Here is a 22,916-nt window from a genome sequence, read left to right on the forward strand (position 1 = left end):
CAATGCAAGGCAGCCTTGCATGGCCAGCTAAATCTTACTTAAGGATAGAGTCACTTTTGCACCCTGTTTCATTGCACAAAAGTGACACAATCCTATGATAAATATGCCCATACATGCCTTTCATTTTAGCATGCAAGCACAAACATATACTATGTTAGCAGCATTGTAAAAACAGCTAGTCATTCTCAAACATACTCCTCTCTACCTCCCCCTGAAAGGGAATGAAATGTCTCATCTGATTTTTCCTCCGCTGACATTTCATGCTTTTAATTAAATTGACAAAAGGAAAACATAGCCTGCTTTCTCTGGGGTTTTGAGAGTTAATCTAATTGATAGTACAAAATATTCTTTTGTGAGCTAAACGTCTTCAGAGGTAAGTTATTATCTTCTGAGTCCAGAGGCTCCTGCATTGATGGAATTAACAAAACTATCAGCTGGACAAAAATTGAAGTGGTTGCAAGAATGGCCCCTCACATGGACTGAAAACAGATTGCACAGAGAGCATTTACATTCACTATTAAAGAAAGACACCAGAAGTGCCTATGCGTGCCTGTCTTAGAAGATAAGATAAGATGCTTTTTGGAATGAAACTACAGCAGCTCCTCATATATATATATATATATTACCTACTGGCGGTCGCCAGTAGGTAGGTATAGTTAGGACCTAGTTTCCATAGGAAATCCGCAACATTCTATTGGTAATAACTTTGGCGTTGATGGACGGAATTGGCTGAATTTCTCCAAGAAAATGGCCAGCTCCGCTCCGCTCCTTCCCTGAAAGTTTGGGGGGGATTTGTCAAGCGGGGGCCGAGATAAACGGGGGTCCCAAAACGTGTTTTCCCCATGTTAATTTCCTTAGGGCGGTTGGACTCACTTTTAGCCCGAACGGCTGAATGGATTTCCACCAAACTTTTCAAAATTGTAGGGACTGGTAGCCCGATGTGCCTTTGCTATGTCTCAAGATATGTGCTCCAGTGGATTTTGAGTAATTTTGGTTCAAAAAAATATATGTATCTATAAGCGCGCCCCGGTACGCGCACCGGGGCGCACACCAGCGCGCTACGCGAGTACGCGAGCGGAAAGCTGATTGGCTCTCGGGTGTCTGTCGACATTCCAAACAGTCCGGAGCGGCCGCCATCTTGTGTCTCGGTAGGATCGAGACACAAGAGGTGGCAAAAACAAAGGGGGAAATGACCAAAAGGGGGCAGGGTAGACCCCCCCTGACCCCCTAGGTTTGATGTGGGGGCCATAAAAGGGTCCCGCGGGGCAAATTTTATTATTTTTTTTCCCGATTTTTGCGGGGGGAGCGCCCGGTACGCGCACCGGGGAGCGTACCGGGGAGCGTACCCTGGAGAAAAAAGAATGACAGAGTTTTTTAAAAATGTAGCATTTTTTTATAAATTGGAGGTAGTTCTAAAAAGAACTGGTTTTTGTATTCTTTTTGTTGTTTTATATTTTTTTTATTGTTTTTTTGAACATTTTTAACTTTTTTTGGCTTTTATGAACAATTTTATATTTTTTTTGTAATTTTTATGGGGACAAACAAAAAACAGGGAATTGTAAACGGCTCAACTGGAGCAAAAAAAATCAGGAAAAAATTAATGTTTCTTTCTGCAGTTGTGGTTGTCTCCAGCATGGTTGATCAATTTGATACTTTTCTCTCCATAGGAAATTGTAGTCCCGCAAAATATACAAACTATTTTAAAATCTCCAAACTGAGTTTGGATATTTGGGACATTCTCCCTTGTCTCTGGAGCCGATGGAGTGGGTTGTTTGCTTCTGGAGGTGCTGGGAGAAGATTGGGGAGGGTTTCGCGTCAGTTCTCTGACCTCTGCCGCAGCATAGTTGTTTGGGTGCCTGTGTTGCATATGGCGCATCATTGTATGGTTCCCAAATGAATACTTTTTTGCAGGGTTCCCCCTGGAAAGTACAGTGCCACAGATGAGACAAGTCACTTTTGCAGCATTTACTTTTTTTTGTCCCCTTGGGATTTTAAAAAAACTCCCACACAAAGTGCTCCTTAGGTTTATAGGGGGTATTATCTTCAGGCAGGAACCGCCTCTCCTCCTCCTCCTCCTCCTCTTCTTTTTCTTCACCACCACTGTGGTGTTGTGGTGGTCCTTGTGGTGGTGGTGGTGGTGGTGGTGGTGGTTGAGGTGCTCCTGCTGCTGCTGCTACTGTAGCCATTTCTCAGGTCTGCAAACAGATCTTCCTCAGTCAAAGTACAAAGTGAGAATGAGGAAAAAAGGTGGGGGCTTTCATCATTTGGAAAAATAAACTGCTCTAAACCAATGAAAAGTGTTATTTTCAGGTCACATGAACCGACGCACTTACGCTACGCGCCCCGGGGCGCGCCCGGGTGCGCGCCCGGGGGCGCTTACGTAGCGCGATCGTATGCGCTCGGGTACAAAATATTCTTTTGTGAGCTAAACGTCTTCAGAGGTAAGTTATTATCTTCTGAGTCCAGAGGCTCCTGCATTGATGGAATTAACAAAACTATCAGCTGGACAAAAATTGAAGTGGTTGCAAGAATGGCCCCTCACATGGACTGAAAACAGATTGCACAGAGAGCATTTACATTCACTATTAAAGAAAGACACCAGAAGTGCCTATGCGTGCCTGTCTTAGAAGATAAGATAAGATGCTTTTTGGAATGAAACTACAGCAGCTCCTCATATATATATATATTACCTACTGGCGGTCGCCAGTAGGTAGGTATAGTTAGGACCTAGTTTCCATAGGAAATCCGCAACATTCTATTGGTAATAACTTTGGCGTTGATGGACGGAATTGGCTGAATTTCTCCAAGAAAATGGCCAGCTCCGCTCCGCTCCTTCCCTGAAAGTTTGGGGGGGATTCGTCAAGCGGGGGCCGAGATAAACGGGGGTCCCAAAACGTGTTTTCCCCATGTTAATTTCCTTAGGGCGGTTGGACTCACTTTTAGCCCGAACGGCTGAATGGATTTCCACCAAACTTTTCAGAATTGTAGGGACTGGTAGCCCGATGTGCCTTTGCTATGTCTCAAGATATGTGCTCCAGTGGATTTTGAGTAATTTAGGTTCAAAAAAATATATGTATCTATAAGCGCGCCCCGGTACGCGCACCGGGGCGCACACCAGCGCGCTACGCGAGTACGCGAGCGGAAAGCTGATTGGCTCTCGGGTGTCTGTCGACATTCCAAACAGTCCGGAGCGGCCGCCATCTTGTGTCTCGGTAGGATCGAGACACAAGAGGTGGCAAAAACAAAGGGGGAAATGACCAAAAGGGGGCAGGGTAGACCCCCCTGACCCCCTAGGTTTGATGTGGGGGCCATAAAAGGGTCCCGCGGGGCAAATTTTATTTATTTTTTTTCCGATTTTTGCGGGGGGAGCGCCCGGTACGCGCACCGGGGAGCGTACCGGGGAGCGTACCCTGGAGAAAAAAGAATGATAGAGTTTTTTAAAAATGTAGCATTTTTTTATAAATTGGAGGTAGTTCTAAAAAGAACTGGTTTTTGTATTATTTTTGTTGTTTTATATTTTTTTTATTGTTTTTTTGAACATTTTTAACTTTTTTTGGCTTTTATGAACAATTTTATATTTTTTTTGTAATTTTTATGGGGACAAACAAAAAACAGGGAATTGTAAACGGCTCAACTGGAGCAAAAAAAATCAGGAAAAAATTAAGGTTTCTTTCTGCAGTTGTGGTTGTCTCCAGCACGGTTGATCAATTTGATACTTTTCTCTCCATAGGAAATTGTAGTCCCGCAAAATATACAAACTATTTTAAAATCTCCAAACTGAGTTTGGATATTTGGGACCATTTCCCTTGTCTCCGGACCCGATGGAGTGGGTTGTTTGCTTCTGGAGGTGCCGGGAGAAGATTGGGGAGGGTTTCGCGTCAGTTCTCTGACCTCTGCCGCAGCATAGTTGTTTGGGTGCCTGCGTTGCATATGGCGCATCATTGTATGGTTCCCAAATGAATACTTTTTTGCAGGGTTCCCCCTGGAAAGTACAGTGCCACAGATGAGACAAGTCACTTTTGCAGCATTTACTTTTTTTTGTCCCCTTGGGATTTTAAAAAAACTCCCACACAAAGTGCTCCTTAGGTTTATAGGGGGTATTATCTTCAGGCAGGAACCGCCTCTCCTCCTCCTCCTCCTCCTCCTCCTCCTCTTCTTTTTCTTCACCACCACTGTGGTGTTGTGGTGGTCCTTGTGGTGGTGGTGGTGGTGGTGGTTGAGGTGCTCCTGCTGCTGCTGCTACTGTAGCCATTTCTCAGGTCTGCAAACAGATCTTCCTCAGTCAAAGTACAAAGTGAGAATGAGGAAAAAAGGTGGGGGCTTTCATCATTTGGAAAAATAAACTGCTCTAAACCAATGAAAAGTGTTATTTTCAGGTCACATGACCCGACGCGCTTACGCTACGCGCCCCGGGGCGCGCCCGGGTGCGCGCCCGGGGGCGCTTACGTAGCGCGATCGTATGCGCTCGGGCGCTTCCGGGTGCGCTTACGCCGTGCGTCATAAGACGCATCTCGCGGCTACGCAATGCGTCACAATGATGTTTTCGTTCGCGGCAATAGCGTTAACAGGACACTCACCGGTACGCGCACCGGGGCGCGCCGCAAGACTGCGCTTAGCGGTGCGCTCACCGGTACGCGCACCAGGAGCGCTCCAGGGCAAAAACAAAAAAAAAACTTGAACAATATACATAAAAAAATAGTATTACATAAATATACAATATAGGATTCATTATAAAAAATATAAAATTTCATAGCTATAGAAATTTGCTATTAAAAAACCTTTGATATTCACTGAAAAAAACATAGGTTTGAGGACCTATATATAGTTACGAATTAGCATTTACAAAACCTATGAAATTCACTGAAAAAACCATAGGTTTCACACCAGTTATAGTTAGGAATTAGCATTTAAAAAACCTATTAAATTCACTGAAAAAACCATAGGTTTGAGACCAGTTATAGTTATCTGGAATTTTTACTGACATAAAACCATTGAAATTCCCACGTTATAGTTAGTTGGACTCACTATAACTCGCGCGCCCGCAATCCACTGCTGATGATGTCACATATTACATCATTCATGACATGGTCAGTGACATCACTGTAACATCACTGATGACATCTCAAATGACATCACTGATGACATCACTGATGACATCTCAAATGACATCACTGATGACATCACTGATGACATCATCCATGTGATAATACGATGCACCTCCTCCCACTCTAATCGAACCTTTGATACACCCAGTCTTAAATACAAACTACCATTCCTGAAATTATTGACACACCAATACCCGTAACTACATACGCACTCACTGATTCCTAGGTCTACATACACATCCACTCATTCACCCATACAATCACTCATACATACAGTCACTCATCAATACAACACTATCATATCCACTCATACACCTATACAGACACTCACACGCTGACACTCATCCACAGAGTTACTCACACACCTAGTCAGTTATGCAAAGAATCAATCACACTCCCATTTCCTCAACTACACAGTTATTCACACTAAACCTTACTTATTCAAACATATACTAACACATACTTACTCTCTTTTACAATCACTGATACAAGTACACATTGATCCATACAGTCACTTACGCAATCACAGGCTCTCATGTATAGTCATTTATATATGCAAACTCTCACATGCACTGAGTTTTACATATGTACTTACTTGGACATGGAGCCCTGAGATAGATTCACTCACCAACACACCAATGCAGACAGTCAACCACCCATACAGCTCTTTCCACATGCACTGTTGAACCCATATACCAAGTGAATCAACTGCTCACACATATATGCACAGAGTCACACTCCTCCCAGCCACCCACACACACACTCACCCTCACATACAACTACTTGGACAACCAATCAATAACCCATATAGCCACTCATATAGCTACTGATCAACACATGCAGCAGCTTACACAACAACAGACATAATTATGCACACATTCAGACAGTTTAGTCACTAACCAATGCATTTAGTAAGACACATTTAATCACTCACTCATACAGTCAGTCACGCACCTACTAAATCCTTCATCCAGACACTCATACATCCACTCATTCTTCAATATATTAAACATATATTTACTTTTCAGAAACACACATTCACTGGATGATGTCATCAGTGATGTCATCAGTGATGTCATTTGAGATGTCATCAGTGATGTCATCAGTGATGTCATTTGAGATGTCATCAGTGATGTCACTGACCATGTCATGAATGATGTAATATGTGACATCATCAGCAGTGGATTGCGGGCGCGCGAGTTATACTCAAACTAACTATAACGTGGGAATTTCAATGGTTTTATGTCAGTAAAATTTCCAGCTAACTATAACTGGTGTCAAACCTATGGTTTTTCCAGTGAATATATATATATATGTATATGTATATATGTGTGTATGTATATGTATATATATATGTGTATGTGTATGTGTATATATATATATATATATATATATATATATATATATATATATATATATATATATATATATATACATATATATATTACAATCCTGAATCCTTGCGTATACAAACAGGCGCTGACACCATGGGATCAATATATCAAAGAGAAAATGTATTCCATGTGATAGACTTGACGCGTTTCGGCGGCAGAACCACCTTGTTCACAACATCTGTCCACAATGAGAATAGTGCATTATATACAAGTGATTGGCTTGGCAATAGCATACGAGGGTTGTCATGGATACTCTCCCGATGTGAAAGACATAGAAGAGGTGCGCTCCGTGACAGGTGATTAGTCATGGTACGACTTGTAGTATTTCTTTTAACACCAATCAAGTTAAACACATCTATAAACTACAATTATAAATTCTAACTTAATGGCTAGGCAAGTGGTATTCTTGGACTCAGAAATGTTGTGTGTCACATCTCCATTCACCAGTGGAAAAACTAATAATTTAAACTACTTGATCATAGTAAGAGGTTCGTGCAATACATACATTGTGCTTATCCAGATAAATCTTACCGAGTTTGGACAATGTGTCCTCCCCGTGTTGTTTACTGCGGCCCAGAAGCTAAACATTAATGTAAATTATAGGTAATTCCTGTGTCTGTTATTTCTTGTACCGAGTTTTGATAACAAGGGTATTCTTGGATTGTGTCTACAATGTTGTATTTACCATGTCTCGTAAGTGCAGTTGTTGTTGCTCTTGTCCCGCCATTCTAGTACCTTGGCTACCTGCACAATCATGACCATGGTGTAGATCGTGTGTGTATTTGTATGTCCTGGCCTGTTGTCTGCCGGCTATGTTTTGTGATTAAATACTGTCACTGTCTTGCCAGTGCGATGTTGCGGCAGACTTTTCAATCATGCCTGTAATCTCGATCGTGTCTATGAATACTAGGTACCGGCTGTAAGCGGGTGTTTCTCATGTTGCCCAAATTGGCCTGTGAGACATGGTTTTCCCATGCAGTGGAGGCCAACTCAATGTTAGTGCCTTCTGGGTTAGTGTGTGGTTGAATGAACTCGTGTTTGGTGGGCACTGGAAGGTGAAGGTCAAGTGACTAGTGGTGTTTGTGATTCATTTTTGAAGAGGGAAAGTGTTGTGTGTTTAAAGTTGTTACCAAGCAAGTGAAATGTGAAAATAGGTGTTTTGAAAGGACATGGGTCAAATGTTAAGAGGAGTGGGTCGAGGAACGAGGAGTCTGCTAATCTATGAGCGTTATATCTTTGTGGTGTAAAATGTTTGGAGTTTTAGAGGTGCACACTCATTGATTCATCTGCATTCAGGCCGTTCGGTGTCTTGGAGTCTAGTAGGATGATATATCTAGATTCCAGTCTCCTGAGGGCTAGTTGTCTGTTTCCGCCCCTTGCGTTCTTCTTCACACTATCAATTACAAAGTATTTCAGATCTTCCGCCCTCCCGCCATGGTGTGTATTGATGTGGCGTTCCACAGTATATGCGGGATCTTCATTACTGATCGCCCGTAGGTGTTGCACTATCCTCACATGGACAGGGTGTATGGTGCTCCCTACGTATTTCTTGTTGCATGGGCATTGCAAGACATAAATTGCAAATTCTGTCTTGCAGGTGAAGTTCTCTCTTATTTCTAGGGGAGTTTTTCAGAGTGGAAGCTGTACTTTGCTTGTATTGATGCCATGTCTGCAGGCTTTGCACTTTGTGCATTTATGAAAGCCATTCGTGCCTTTCAGCCAAAGGGTGTTCTTCTCTTTGAGGGGTGTATCGGACACCAACTCTTGCTTCATAGATTTTGCCCGTCTGAACTTAAGTTGGGGCAATTTAGCACAAGAGGGTCCTATGGTGGGGTCACTACGTACGACTGGCCAGTATCTATACAAGATTTTGCGTAACTGTCCGTGGCATGCATGATAGCCTGTAATCAATCTTGGTGTGTCACCTGATCTTGTTGCCAATGGTTGCTCTTTTTGCTTGAAGATGAGTTCTTCTCTAATTTTGGTAGAGCATTTCTGCCCTGCTTTAATCAGGGTTTTGTTCTTGTAACCTCTGACTTGTAGCCTGTCAAAGAGCTCTTTCTTTGATGTTTCAAAACTTTCTTTTGTGCTGCAGTTTCACTTCATCCTGAGGCATTCTGCATTAGGGATGCTTGAGATAAGGCTAGTGGGGTGAAAACTGTCGGCATGTAGAATTGTGTTGCCCGACGTCGGTTTCCTATATGTTTTTGATTGTACCTTGTTATTGCTGACGTATAGTTCTAAGTCTAGGAAGACAATGGATTCTTTACTAGTCATGCATGTGAACTGGAGGTTAAGTGTAATCTGGTTAAGCTCAACAGCAAAGTCTTTTGCACTTTCCTCACTGCCCTTCTATAACATAAATATATCATCAATGTAGTGAAAATATAGTGCCAATATTTTTTGACATTTGTGTGTGGTGTGTCTTCATGAGTACTTGCCCCTCCTACCAGCCATATGCAAATTAGCATAGCTGGGGGCGAAGCAAGTACCCATGGCTGTCTCCTGTGTTTGCTTGTATAGAAGTTTGTCAAACATAAAAGTATTGTTTTCAAGACACCACTCAGTCATTTGCAGCAACATCAATGTATGTTGGTAGAGCCCAATATCTCTGGTCCCCAGTTAGTGTTTAATAGCATTCAATCCATCCAAGTGCAAAATGCTTGTATAGAGGCTCTGTACATCAAGGGTAACAAAGACATAGTCATTGTGCAGGCTTAAGTCATAGGTTTTTCGCCAGGCAGTCCCCACTGTCTTTAATGTATGCTAGGAGACTTTGCACATGCGGATGGAGGAAAAAGTCTATGAACTTGCTTGTATTTTCGAAAAGTCCGCAGATTCCCGATATTATTGGTCTTCCCGGTGGGCATTGCTCATTTTTGTGTATCGTCGGGATTAGATAAAGTTGGGGTGTCACCGAATAATTATTTTTTAGAAAATCAAACTCTTGTTTCCCAATGAGCTTTTGTGATAGCGTTCCCGGATGTTGGTAATGTTAGTGGCACTGATTCTTACATAGCAGTTTCTATCTGCTGGCTGGGACATAGCCTCTGTGTTGTACATCTCCAGGACCAGAGGACCAAAGTTTCCCCTTTGTCTGACCAACGTATCATGATGTATATATATTCACTGAAAAAAACATAGGTTTCAGACATGTTATAGTTAGGAATTAGCATTTAAAAAACCTTAGAAATTCACTGAAAAAACCATAGATTTTAGGGGTCTTATAGTTAGCTGGGCATTTCACTCGTACAAAACCATTCAAATTCCTCTGTTATAGTTAGTTCTGCTAACTATAACTCGCGCGCCCGCAATACACTGCTGATGATGTCACATATTACATCATTCATGACATGGTCAATTACATCACTGATGACATCACTGATGACATCTCAAATGACATCACTAGTGACATCACTGATGACATCATCCAGTGAATGTGGTTTAGTTAGTTAATTAAATATGTATTATATATATAGCATTCTGCATTGAAGAATGAGTGGATATATAAATGTCTGGATGGAGGATTTAGAAGCAGTGTTATTGCCTGTTTACTTGACTAATTTATAGTGTCTCACTAAATATATTGGATAATGACTAAACTATGTGAATATCTGTGTCCCTTTGTCAGTTGTTGTGTAAACTGCTGTACCAGTTGGTTACTAGCTATGTAGAAGTTTATATTAGTCATTGATTAGTTAACTGAGTATTTTTATGGGTGAGTGAATGTGTGTATCGTTCGGTGAGGGTGTGTGACTGCCCAAAGATGTGTAAATAGTTGATTCAGTAGGTATATGAGGTTAAGACTACATGTTATAACAGTTGTTTGGGTGTTAGTGAATATCTTTATGTGTGTGGTGATGAGCAAATATATCTCTAATTGGTGCATTTCCAACAAAATAGAAAAATAAAAGGCAGTGTATGTGACAGTTGTTGTATATACATAGGTATACATAAGACTCAGTGATTGTATGTGTGACTGTATGGATATCTGTATACTTGTAATAGTGATTTTATAACACACTAAGTATGAGTTACTATCTATATGAATAAATGAAGTGGTGTTTGTATAAGTGTGTAGCTGAGTAGATGTAAGTATGATCCATTGTGTGCATAAGTGAGTAAGATGACTGCATAAGTGAATAGGATGTGTGCTGGTGTGTAATGTCGATATAGGTGTATAAGTATATTTGATAGTGTTCTACTGATCATTGACAGCAGTATGAGTGAATCTATAGGTAAGTGATTAGATGTGTGTGCAGATCTAGGAATCACTGAGTGGGTTTTTAAAAACTTGTATTGTTATGTCAATGGATTCAAATATGGTACTCTGTATTTTACAGTGAGTGATGAAAGGTTATAGTAGTGTATGATGAGGTGTATCTGATTGTCACGTGGATGATGTCATCAGTGATGTCATCAGTGATGTCATTTGAGATATAATCAGTGATGTCACTGACCATGTCATGAATGATGTAATATGTGACATCATCAGCAGTGGATTGCGGGCGTGTGAGTTATAGTTAGCAGAAGTAACTATAACGGAGGAATTTCAATGGGTTTGTACGAGTGAAATGTCCAGCTAACTATAACACCCCTAAAACCTATTTTTTTTTCAGTGAATTTCTAAGGTTTTTTAAATGCTAATTCCTAACTATAACATGTCTGAACCTATGATTTTTTCAGTGAATGTCGAAGGTTTTTTAAATGCTAATTCCTAACTATAACATGTCTGAAACCTATGGATATTTCAGTGTATTTCAAAGGTTTTGTAAATGACAATTTTTAAATGTAATAATTGTTATATATTTTTTTATACTGATTTACTACATTTTTTAAAACTATTTATTTTTAGATATTTTATTTTTTTAAATTACATTATAATTACATTATACATTACATTACAAAATATACTTTCTCAGGATGAATTACTTTAGTTTAAATACTTTGCAAATAGGCAATAGACTTTTAAGTACAGTAGTTACAGTTGTTGCAATGGGCAACACAATTTCAAACACAATGCAACATTGAGCTCAATGGGAATTTCTAGTTAAATGCAATCAGTTACTTTATGGATTACTTTTCTAACCACAGGACTGGATCCTACATTCAGTCCTCGCACATCTCCTGTAAACAGTTGAGTAAAAGCGTTTTGGTTACAGTAGTGATTTTTGAGGAATATTATTGTATTTTAAAAGTTGACACTTAAAAACCTTTTCACATAGAATCACCAATGTTATCCTATGGGAGTAAATTCACTTAGCAGGTAAGTGGTGTTATCGTTACTTTTTCTTACTCAGTGGTGATTCCTATATCCAGCACTGGTGCATCTCCTGTAAACAGTTGAAAGAATGTGTTTAAGTTATACAGGCGATTTTTAAGGAATATCTGTAGCTTGTGAAAATCGACACTTAGAAACTTTTCTGGTGAAAACCAGACAATGGATTCCTATGGAAGGAAATACAAGTTTCTGGTAAGTACAGTTAGAATTACTTTTCAGGATCAGTGCTGGACTAAAAGATGCAGCACCGGGTTCTCTCCTGATAACAGATGAGTAAATCGGAATTCGTTGTTGGTTGGGACCAACATACATGATAGCACCTCACTAAAAAGCATTGAAGTGAATGGAAGGTTTTGAGGGTTTTGAGAATGTATAAATAGTGAAAAGACTTTAGTTACATTATAAATCATTTGTTGATGGTACCATACTAATTTTAGTAATTGTGGTGTGTTCTAAAGTGATTTTACCCTGTGAAAAAGGCTTCTGCGAGGATATCACGAATCATGTTTGAGAGAAAACTCTGTTCTCATACTTTTCCCACAGAGGTTCGGAAGGTAATCTAGAAGCTAAAATGAGAGCATATTTTCTGTAAATTCACATTATCTTTCTCAGTCATGTGAGAATGAAGACTGACATTCTCAGTAAAACATGTACATCCAACAAGGGCAGCAACTGTCAATGGAATCCTTTGTGTTCTAAAGAACAACTAGAGCGCTAACAGTCTTACTTATGACAAAAGTATTGCACACCTGAAGCCATCTTGATTTGAATAAAGTAGTAACTCTTAAAACATTTAATTTAGGAAGGAACACAATGAGGGGGTTCATTGTGCCATAGAAATCATGATTAGTGCTGCAGAAAGAAAAATGAAGGCACATTTTGAGTGACTTCTCAAATCCTCTTCTTTCACATTAAAACATTCTGACATGCAGACTGAAACATGCACTTTCAATACCAGCAGCAGACTTCCCTGGTGAGCTGTAGCCTTACTACAGTGATCTAATGAGCCACTAGAGTGCTAACATTCTGAATTTATGGCAAATGTGTGACACATCTGAAAGCCTTCTTGATGGAATCAAAGTAAAAAACTGAAAGTATTTCCTACTGACAAGACTGTAGTAAATGAGGATATTAGGAAAATTCATAACACATAAGTTTCCCAAGATGGCCATCAGAGACAGAAGAGCCCAAATGTAGCACACATATCACCCAGATGTAGCCCACTTATAGCCCAATGACAGAATGTCCCAGAGTTTTCTAAAGAAAGCGCTAACAGTCTTACTTATGACAAAAGTATGGCACACCCGAAGCCATCTTGATTGGAATAAAGTGGTAACACTTGAAACATTTATTTCGCAAAGGAACAAAATGAAGGGGTTCATTTTGCCATAGAAATTATGATTAGTGCTGAAGAAAGAAAATGTAGGGCACATTTAGAGTGACTTCTCAAATAATCTTCTATTTCATTAAAAAATTCTGACATGCAGACTGAACCATGCGCTTTCAATACCAGCAGCAGACTTCCCTGGTGAGCAGTAGCTTTACTACAGTTGTCTAATCAGCAACTAGAGTGCTAACTTTCAGGATTGATGGCAAATGTGTGACAATCTGAATGCCTTTTTGATGGAATCAAAGTAAAAAACTGAAAGCAATTCCTACTGAGGAGACTGCAGTAATGAGGAAATTAGGAAATGTCAGAACAAATAAATCTTCCAAGATAGCATCTCAAATGAGTGCTTTTCCCATTTTAGGATTCGTTATTTACCACCAACTATAAGTTGATGGTAAATAAGGAATACCTTTTAAAATGCAAATCAGTGCATTTTCAAAGGTGCCATGTGGCAGACACACTTGCCCTTAGGGCATGTATGTGTGCCACATGTGCACCCATACCCAATTGAGGGGTGCAACAGGGTGTCAAAGTGTCACCCTGCCACCCTTCAATGTTTTCCCCCTTTTACCGAATCAGTATTTACAGATTCGGTAATTGCCATTCATTCCTATGGGCCTCCAGGCCCATAGGAATGAATGGCAATTACCGAATCGGTAAATACCGATTCGGTAATTGCCGAATCTTACCGATTTGGTCATTTTTAACTAAAAAATATCTACATCCTATTTACCTATTCTTAAATACCGAATCGGTAAAATTCGGTATTTAAGAATAGGTAAATTGAGATTACCTACATCCCATAGTGAGGAAATGCATGTGCGCCTAGCTAAAGAAGAAGACATCACTAAAAAATGCAAGGCGTTTAAATTCCAGAGAGATAAACTAGACTACCAGAACGGGCACATTTTCACGTTTGCGAAAAAGTTTGATTCCCTTAAGAGGGCGAAAAAATCGGCACAACCGCCATCAGCGCCATCTAATGCATGCGATGCAGCTCAATCCTCAACTTCCATGTCGGATTTAAGTTTGGTGCCGGGCAGTGAGTCGGAAAACGAACAAGCAGCTACAAACTCTAGGTTGGAGTTTACAACATTTTCACTGGCGCAGGAAGTGGACTGCCTGCGCCAGGATCGAAGACAGACCCTAAGACCATGTACTCAAAGCCAAAAACAACACAAAGATCAAACCACAAAGGCCGTGAGCGCAGACAGTGCCACAAAAACAGACAGCGCAAGCCCAATTTCAAGAAACCACAGACAAAATGGAATTAGAAATGATTTGTCCCTCTGGAGATTCTTTGTCAGTAGTCAACCTAACGGACATGCAACTCACCACTACTAAAATTAAATTAAATCACTTGGACTATCGTACTGCCCACCCCACAATTTCAATTATGCACAGCCCCGCATTGACCAGTATAAATACACCCGCAAACTTAAACTGCGCAAATTTCACCTATTGAATAAAACTAAGCAGCACACGATACAGGGTGCGGCACCACTTGAATTCTTGAGTCCACCAATCATAACAGCCAACGATTATGATTTAATGTGCAACTTACATGAATTACATGGAGAAAGCTCGATTGATGACACAATCACTAGTATTGATTCTTTCCCTAGATTGGATATGCCAGGTTTAACACAATTCAAACCGAGGTATACATTCAATCCCGTTATGCTACATGACAATATTGATATCTATAATGAGTTTGTGACTACTCAACTTAAAAGGTTGCATATATCTACACTACAGGCTCAACGCAAAAGCTCACATCAAAACAACTGTTATGGCAGCCTAATGAAAAAAGTAAAGAGCAACAGCAATGTGAACATTCGCCAATCAGATAAGGGGGCAATGTTGTCCTTTGGCCGAGGACAATGTATATAGAGGAAGCGCTCACTCATCTGAATGACCGACAATGCTACAGGCGTGGATATTGGAAGATGGTTAAACTAGCCTGGAAGGACTTCAAAACAAAATTGTTTTCGTGGAAAAGTCCTGGGTTACTAAGTAGCGATGAATTTAAATTACTCAAAGTAAACCATCCATTAATTCCAGTAATTCATCTAATTCCGAAGATACACAAAGACCCCAACAAACTGCCTGGAAGATCTATAATTTCAGCGAAAAATAGCATCATGGAGAACACTTTGCAGTACATTGACTACTTACTACAGGAACATGTCAGAAGTTTACCATAATATTTACAGGACACAGGTGATTTCTTGAGAAAAATAGACACCATAACTTGGCAAGAGGACTACCGGTTAATAACTCTTGATGTCACTGCTTTCTACACAAGTATACACCATATGGATGGTATCAGGGCAGTTGAATATTACTTATGGACATAACCACTCTATATGTTGAAACATAACAAAATGTTGTCCAATATGATCTTGACATGTTTAAACAACAACTACTTTCCATTCCAAAGTCAGGCGTACCAACCGATGAGAGGTGTGGCTATGGGGGCATGCTTCTCCCCCAGTTACGCGTGTCTCCATATGGGACTGTGGGAGGAGCAGGTCCTCATGGTTAGATTTGGGCATGTCTTGACCAACCATATAGTAGCTTGGTATTGTTCTATAGATGACTTATTTCTTATTTGATAAGGTTCAGAGTCAGCAGCTAATTTGTTCATTGAGGAAATCAATGATAATACCCTCAACCTTAGATTTACAGCACAAGTCAGCAAAGTATCCGTAAACTTTTTGGATGTGGAAGTGTACATTAATAATAATCACTTAGAGACCTGGTTACATCGCAAATCCACAGTGGGTAACATGATGTTACACGCCACCAGTCACCACCCTGATCATCTGATATGCAGCATCCCTTATGGTGAGATGCTGCATATCAGACGGATCTGTAGTGTGGATACTGACTGCACAAATGCACAGGTTGAGAGTAAGAAAAGATTCTTAACTAGGGGTTACACTGCTGCTATGATTGATAGAGCGATTAAGAAAGCTAATACCATTCCCCGTTCTACAGCGTTAGGTTGCAGCCCCAGTACAGCTCATGTACCCAGTGTCCCCAGAGCCACTGTTGAACCACCCAGATTGATTAAAATGTACAGTCATCAACATAACAAGTTGCGTTGTTTGATTTTCAACAAAAATTGGTTGGTGGTTGGGAATGACCCTGTAATTGGTGACACTCTACCCAAAGCTCCAGAGGGAACTTTTCGCAGAGCACGTTTAATGAGTGACATGCTTGTTAAGAGCAGCCCTGAAATAGTGACAATTAGTTCCTGGCCTCAATTTACTAAAGACTTTATGAAATGTTCAACCTGTAAAGCCTGCAACCTAGGAAGAAACAAAATATCATACAAAATCCCTTTCCATAATGTTCCTGTGATTATTTCTAAAAAACTAACATGTGAAACTGATTTTGCTGTCTGTGTGCTGGAGTGTACGTGTGGCCTGCATTTTGTTGGTAGCACCAAGTTTCAGGTACACAAGCGTATACTCCAGCACATGAGGGCTATCAGCAACAATGACGCAGCATATCCAGTTGCTAGGCATTTTAAAGAGATCCATGGTAGTTGCCTGGATCATCTGAGTTATTTTGTGGCGGATATCGTCCCACCACTTTGACGGGGTGGTGACTGCGAGGTCTTGTTAAGAAAGTTAGAAACAAGGTACATCCTCGAGTTGGACACTAAAATGCTCAATGGGCTCAACTCGAGCGAGGATTTTTTCACCTGCCTTTAAATCTCTCACTCTTGTAATACGTTATCTGTAGCAATTTTCATTATATTCAATACGGATGACGGACCTCCGTACTGTACATTTTTGTCATATTGTAGACATGACGCTCTCTTTTTTTAATGCGTGTTTTCTCTTTCTCTTACGCCTCTCCTCCTTCCATTTAATATCAACATATCGTGTCTGTTTGAGGCAGATTAGACGTAGGGCCCACTGGGGCTTCGTATGTATTTATTTATTTATTTATTTAATAAATCTATTTATTTTATTTATTTCAAAACGGCGTAAAAGGTTTTATCCAATACCAAACAATATAACTTGTTTCCTTAATTAAATATATATGTGATTAAAAACATACGTAATTTTAGATAGTTATGACGTAAGAAATAAATATTTATTAAGGCTTTTAGGGTTTTGTCTCATGATAATACTAGTTGGCACTCTATATTAGAATGCACTTTTGATCAATTATTGACTTTAATTCTTTATAACAGTGTACCAATTGTGGTTTGCGCATCTGAGAATACCCCATTTACAAGAGAATGCATTAATTCCATGACCCACTGGGGTACGATTATCTGCCTTTTGGTAATTAATTTAATGAATTACATATGCTTCTTTGCACATTTATAAACAGTTGATCTGATTTGATATGCCCAATGATCATGGCAAGCACATGCATATGATGGAACTTTCCATGTTGTATTTACTTTATTAATGTGGAAATAACAAGGACCCCCTGGGTAATGCTATAATAGACTCCTAGGGCAGGGTAAACAACCTGTGTGCAAAAATTCCTAGGCAGTCAAAGGCTTTCAAATAAAATAAACAAGTGAAGGACCCAAGACAAGGACACTTGAATAGCTGAAATGGCTGATCTAAAATCATCAAATTTTAATAAAAATAGACATATAATATTAAAAACAAGACACCTGTGGTGAATCAATAGTAATTCAACCTAAATGATACAGTAATAAAAATTACATATATGCAATACATTTCAGAACATGGTACAATATAAAATTATAAAAGGAACACCAATAATAATGGTGTCCGACAAGGTTAACAATACAATACTCGACGCGCGTTTCGGCGAATTAACGCCTTCTTCAGGAGGCACAAAACAATTTCGTACAGACCAGGGATTTGCTCGGGCAATGCTCTTAAGTAAAAGTTGATGTACCGAATTAGATCTGATAGAAATACGTAGTATGCGATCCTAGATAGGGTATGCTTTCTTTTGGAAATTCATAATAAGAACACGAAAATGGATGAGTCTATAGAACGATGTTCCTAAAAATGGATATTTCTTCTGTAGTGGTGCCGGAATCAATAATCACGACATTTGGTTGATATATGGACGATAGAGACTTGAGATACCTCTCGTTAGAATAATAGTACTCAAGTTGGATTTGATCGAGTTGTAGTTGGTCTATTCAATGTAGAGGATAGTTTGTCAGGATCCGTAGAGGCGGATAGGACCTGGCTGATATAAGATACGCAAAGTGGATGAGTCCTCCGTGGCGTGAATGATGCAGCGTGCCGGGTGTCGGGTAACTTTACTTTATTATACAGGATATGATGACTGTTTAATTGAACTGTTTTTTTTTGCACTAATGCTTAATTTTGCGCATTCAATTTGAGGCAATATATACCATTAGGTTTGTCGGTAAGGGTCCAGGACTCTAAGAGCATTCAACAGTGTCTCTACCCATGTAACAATATACTTCTCGGGTGCTTGGAGACATTACGAGCTTGCTAGTGGAAGCTTTCGCTTTCACTATCAGGGAATATGTAATTTGCATATTTGCACATGCTTATTTTGCACTGCCGCATATTTTTGCACACCTATGTTAAGATATTTGGTATTTTAAGTTGACAATGCGAATTAATACGAATTACTATTTGTTTATAATGTATTGATACATGTAGATTTTTTCTATGTCTACTTGCATCATGGTCATGTGATCAGCACTTTCACTTTAAATTAGTTGGTCTCTTCTGGCAGCGTCATGTGATCAAGGCCTTTTTGGGGCCAAAACGCGTCATGGCAGTGCGTAGTGTTTTAATGGAACTATAAACACCTTGCACAACGCTTTCTGGGTCCGTGTTCGTCCTTCCTGTTCAGTGGGAAATTAAAGATGGAGCGGAGTTCTGTGTATATATATATACACAGAACATTGAAAAAGCCGCGAGGCGAAACGCGTCTGTCGTAAGGGGGGGGGGTGGGAGGCTATGCACCAATAAAGCATTTTTTGCTTTTGAAAATACTTCGAGTGTGCCTGCTCATTGTGAACCAGAAAATTCTGTTCTTCGTGTAAGAAAAAAAAATATATATATATATATATATATATATATATATATATATATATATATATATATATATATATATATATATATATATATATCCAACACAGTCCAGGTTCCCCAAAATAGGACTTGCCACTCGAAAAGAAAAAGCTACAGCTAATATTTTCCTTTAATTGCATTTCAGCTTCAATTGAAAATAAGCCTATAATTGATCTCATAAACCTGACGTCTCTTTGGATGTTATTATAATTAGTATGATATAGATGTTATATATATATATATATATATATATATATATATATATATATATATATATATTACCTACTGGCGGTCGCCAGTAGGTATATATAGTTAGGATTTTTTCTCTATGGGATTTTTGAAAATTCTATGTCTAATAACTTTGGCGTTTGTGGACGGAATTGGCTGAAATTTTCAGGAAAATGGCACATTTTGTTTCTGAGCAGCCTTTGAAAATTTGGGGGGGTTCGTCAAGGGGGGGCCGAGAAAAAAGGGGGGTCCCAAAACGTGTTTTTAACATTGAGTTTTCCATAGGGCGGTTGGCCTCACTTTTAGCCCGAACGGCTGAATGGATTTGCACGAAACTTGGCAAAATTGTAGGGACTGGTAGCCCGATGTGCCTTTTGTAGGTCTCAATATATGTGCTCCAGTGGATTTTGAGAAATTAACGTTTAAAAAAAGATATATATCTGTAACAGCGGACCTGGCAGCGTCCCAGGACGCGTACTTTTCGCGCAACGGAGCTTTGTGAAGCGAAGCTGATTGGTTCTCCGGCGTCTGTCAACATTCCAAACAGTCCGTAGCGGCCGCCATCTTGTCTCTCGGTAGGATCGAGAGACAAGAGGAGGCGAAAGCGAAGGGGCAAATGACCATAAGGGGGAATAGTACATCCTCGCTGACCCCCTAGGTTTGATGTGGAGGTTTTAAAAGGGCCCCGCGGGGCAAAAAAAAAAAATAATAATAATAATCGAACGGCTGAATGGATTTGCACGAAACTTGGTAAAATATTAGGAACTGGTAGCCCGATGTGCCTTTGCTAGGTCTCAATATATGTGCTCCAGTGGATTTTGAGAAATTAACGTTCAAAAAAAGATATATATCTGTAACAGCGCTCCGCTTCGCGTACTTTTCGCGTTACGGAGCTTTGCGAAGCTGATTGGTTCTCCGGCATCTGTCAACATTCCAAACAGTCCGTAGCGGCCGCCATCTTGTGTCTCGGTAGGATTGAGAAGGGGCAAATGACCATAAGGGGGCATAGTAGATCCTTCCTGACCTCTTAGGTTTGATGTACCATTTTGCCAAGTTTGGTGTAATTCCGTTCAGCCATTCAGGCTGTAGACGTATGTAAATGTCCTATGGAAAATTGCATGGGGAAAACACATTTGAAAGTGTTGAAATTTAGAACCAATTAAAATGTTACTTTGGTTTTGTATTTGTGTGTGATGAAAGTTAATTGGTTATGTATATATGTCAAATGAGAGGAAACCACAGCCATTTTGTGATACTACTGTGTGAGGTACATTTGTGAGGAATTTTTGGTGGTGAATTTCTGGTGTTTGATTTACACAGTACTAACACTTCTCCTACTTTTAAAAAGGTGAGTTGTTAATTTGTAAGGGGAACTATGTTGTACACTTGAAGATAATTTGAAAAATGTTTTCTGTTATTTATTTGCAGTCCTTCTGTTATACTAAATACTTGATAAAGTTAGTTTTATATTATGTATTACTAAAAACGATAAATGAAAGTGATTATTTTTTTCTGCAATTTACAGCAAGCAATTTCAAAATAAAATGGCTCACAATGAAGAGACCGTGGCAATTTCTTTTGAATTGTCCACTACATTGATTGAAATTGAGAGCACCAATAATGAAATATTGTCACAAGGAGGACATGACTTGTATGATTCCATTAGATTGATTGAAATGGACAGCACCAAGAATGAAATATTGTCACAAGGAGATGACTTGAATGATTCCACTACGTTGATTGAAATTGAGAGCAGCAATAATGAAATATTGTCACAAGGAGGAGATGACTTGTATGATTCCATTAGATTGATTGAAATGGACAGCACCAATAATGAAATATTGTCACAAGGAGGAGATGACTTGAATGATTCCACTACATTGATTGAAATTGAGAGCACCAATAATGAAATATTGTCACGAGGAGATGACTTGAATGATTCCACTACATTGATTGAAATTGACAGCACCAATAATGAAATATTGTCACAAGGAGGAGATGACTTGAATGATTTTTTTGATCAATCTCTTCATGGAGAATTTATCGAGTGTTTGGAGACCATAGAGTTACAAGAATCATTATTGCAGACTTTTCATGAGGACATTGCTGATGAGGACATGTTACTAGTTCTTTCAAATTTAGAAAATTCTGAAGAATAAATTTATATTTAGAAATCAAAAATTGTTTGAGACATTATTCATTTTTATTTTTAATTTATGAGGTTGTAGCGAAGTGATTGTAGTATAAAATGAGACTTATAGTATAGAGTGCAACATTTTTATGTTACATGGTAAGTTTACTCATATTTACTTCCCTTCTGCCACTATATTATCTCCAATGTGTATTTGACATCTCTTCTTCATCTCCGGCCTCGTTTCTCTCACTGTGTGTCTCCGATGCATCTTATCGCTGCTATTTTGTGTAATTACAGAAGAGAGTAAAATAAAATAGTTCGGAACGTGAAAAGGGGGCAAAGTAGAGTACTCCTCACCCCCTAGGCCTTTTTAGGCGGTCCCAAAAGGATCAGGTTCTGCTTTCCTGAGAGATTATGGTATGAGTTCCATATACCACAATAACTTGCATTACAACATGCAAGATATCTATCTCCTATTACCAACTTTTGGAGATATTAGCGCTAAGCGCGAATATCTCCAAAAAGTAACACCTGCCCTGAGCAGTTCTTAGCCATGTTATCCAATGGGAGGTGGATAACATGGCTAAGAGCATTAGCTCGGTAATGTATGAATATCGCTGAGTTTTTAGCGATATTCATGCATTGCGGCCGTTTATTATCGCATTTGCGATAAACCTTGATAATAGCAAGGTTTATCTTCGATAATTTCTGACGATGCTTAGCGGTAAAAAATTCGTTGGTAAGCATCGTTAGCGATAAATATCGCTTAACTTTGGTAATATGCCGCAACGTCTGTTAACGTTCGATTCGAAGGAAATGAGGAAGTGTTGAAAAACATTGTCTGCGCCATCTTGCCTTTTTTGAAATGCCACACTTTTGTCGTGCACGGCAGCCATTTTAGATGTCTTGACCAGACCCACTCTCTGCACACTGTCGATTCGTAGCATGGCTACTCACCCTCGCAAGCATCTTCCCCAGGCACTGGTCACCACCGCTCTCTGTCTTATGCATGGGCAATAAACCTCCCCCCATCTGCGCTGCTCTTCCCTGAGAATCACACTCTGTGCCCGCCCGACACCTCCCTTTCGCCCTATTCACTACCGCACCCTCTGACACTCCTCTTCCTCTGTGTCCGATTGTCCAGGCTATCAGCTAGCCCTGCAGATGTAGTTTATGGCCCCAGCTGTAAAGAGTCACCCCTCTTCAAAGGAGTTATAGTAGATCAAGGCCCACACCCGATGAGATCCGTCACACCACACGTGTTCCTACTATCTGAAAACCATCCTGTATTGTGATTGGGGAGGGGACCGAGCCTG

At 39.8% G+C, this 22,916-nt stretch overlaps 1 protein-coding gene across 1 annotated transcript in view; it reads right to left on the minus strand.

Moving 5' to 3' along the window:
- Positions 1 to 22,916, minus strand: part of CDH19 (cadherin 19) — a 1,180,733-nt gene that overhangs the window by 989,679 nt on the left and 168,138 nt on the right. The gene's annotated exons all lie outside the window — the stretch shown is intronic.

The sequence above is a fragment of the Lissotriton helveticus genome, chromosome 4_1 (assembly GCF_964261635.1).
Source record: "Lissotriton helveticus chromosome 4_1, aLisHel1.1, whole genome shotgun sequence".
Taxonomy (NCBI): domain Eukaryota; kingdom Metazoa; phylum Chordata; class Amphibia; order Caudata; family Salamandridae; genus Lissotriton; species Lissotriton helveticus.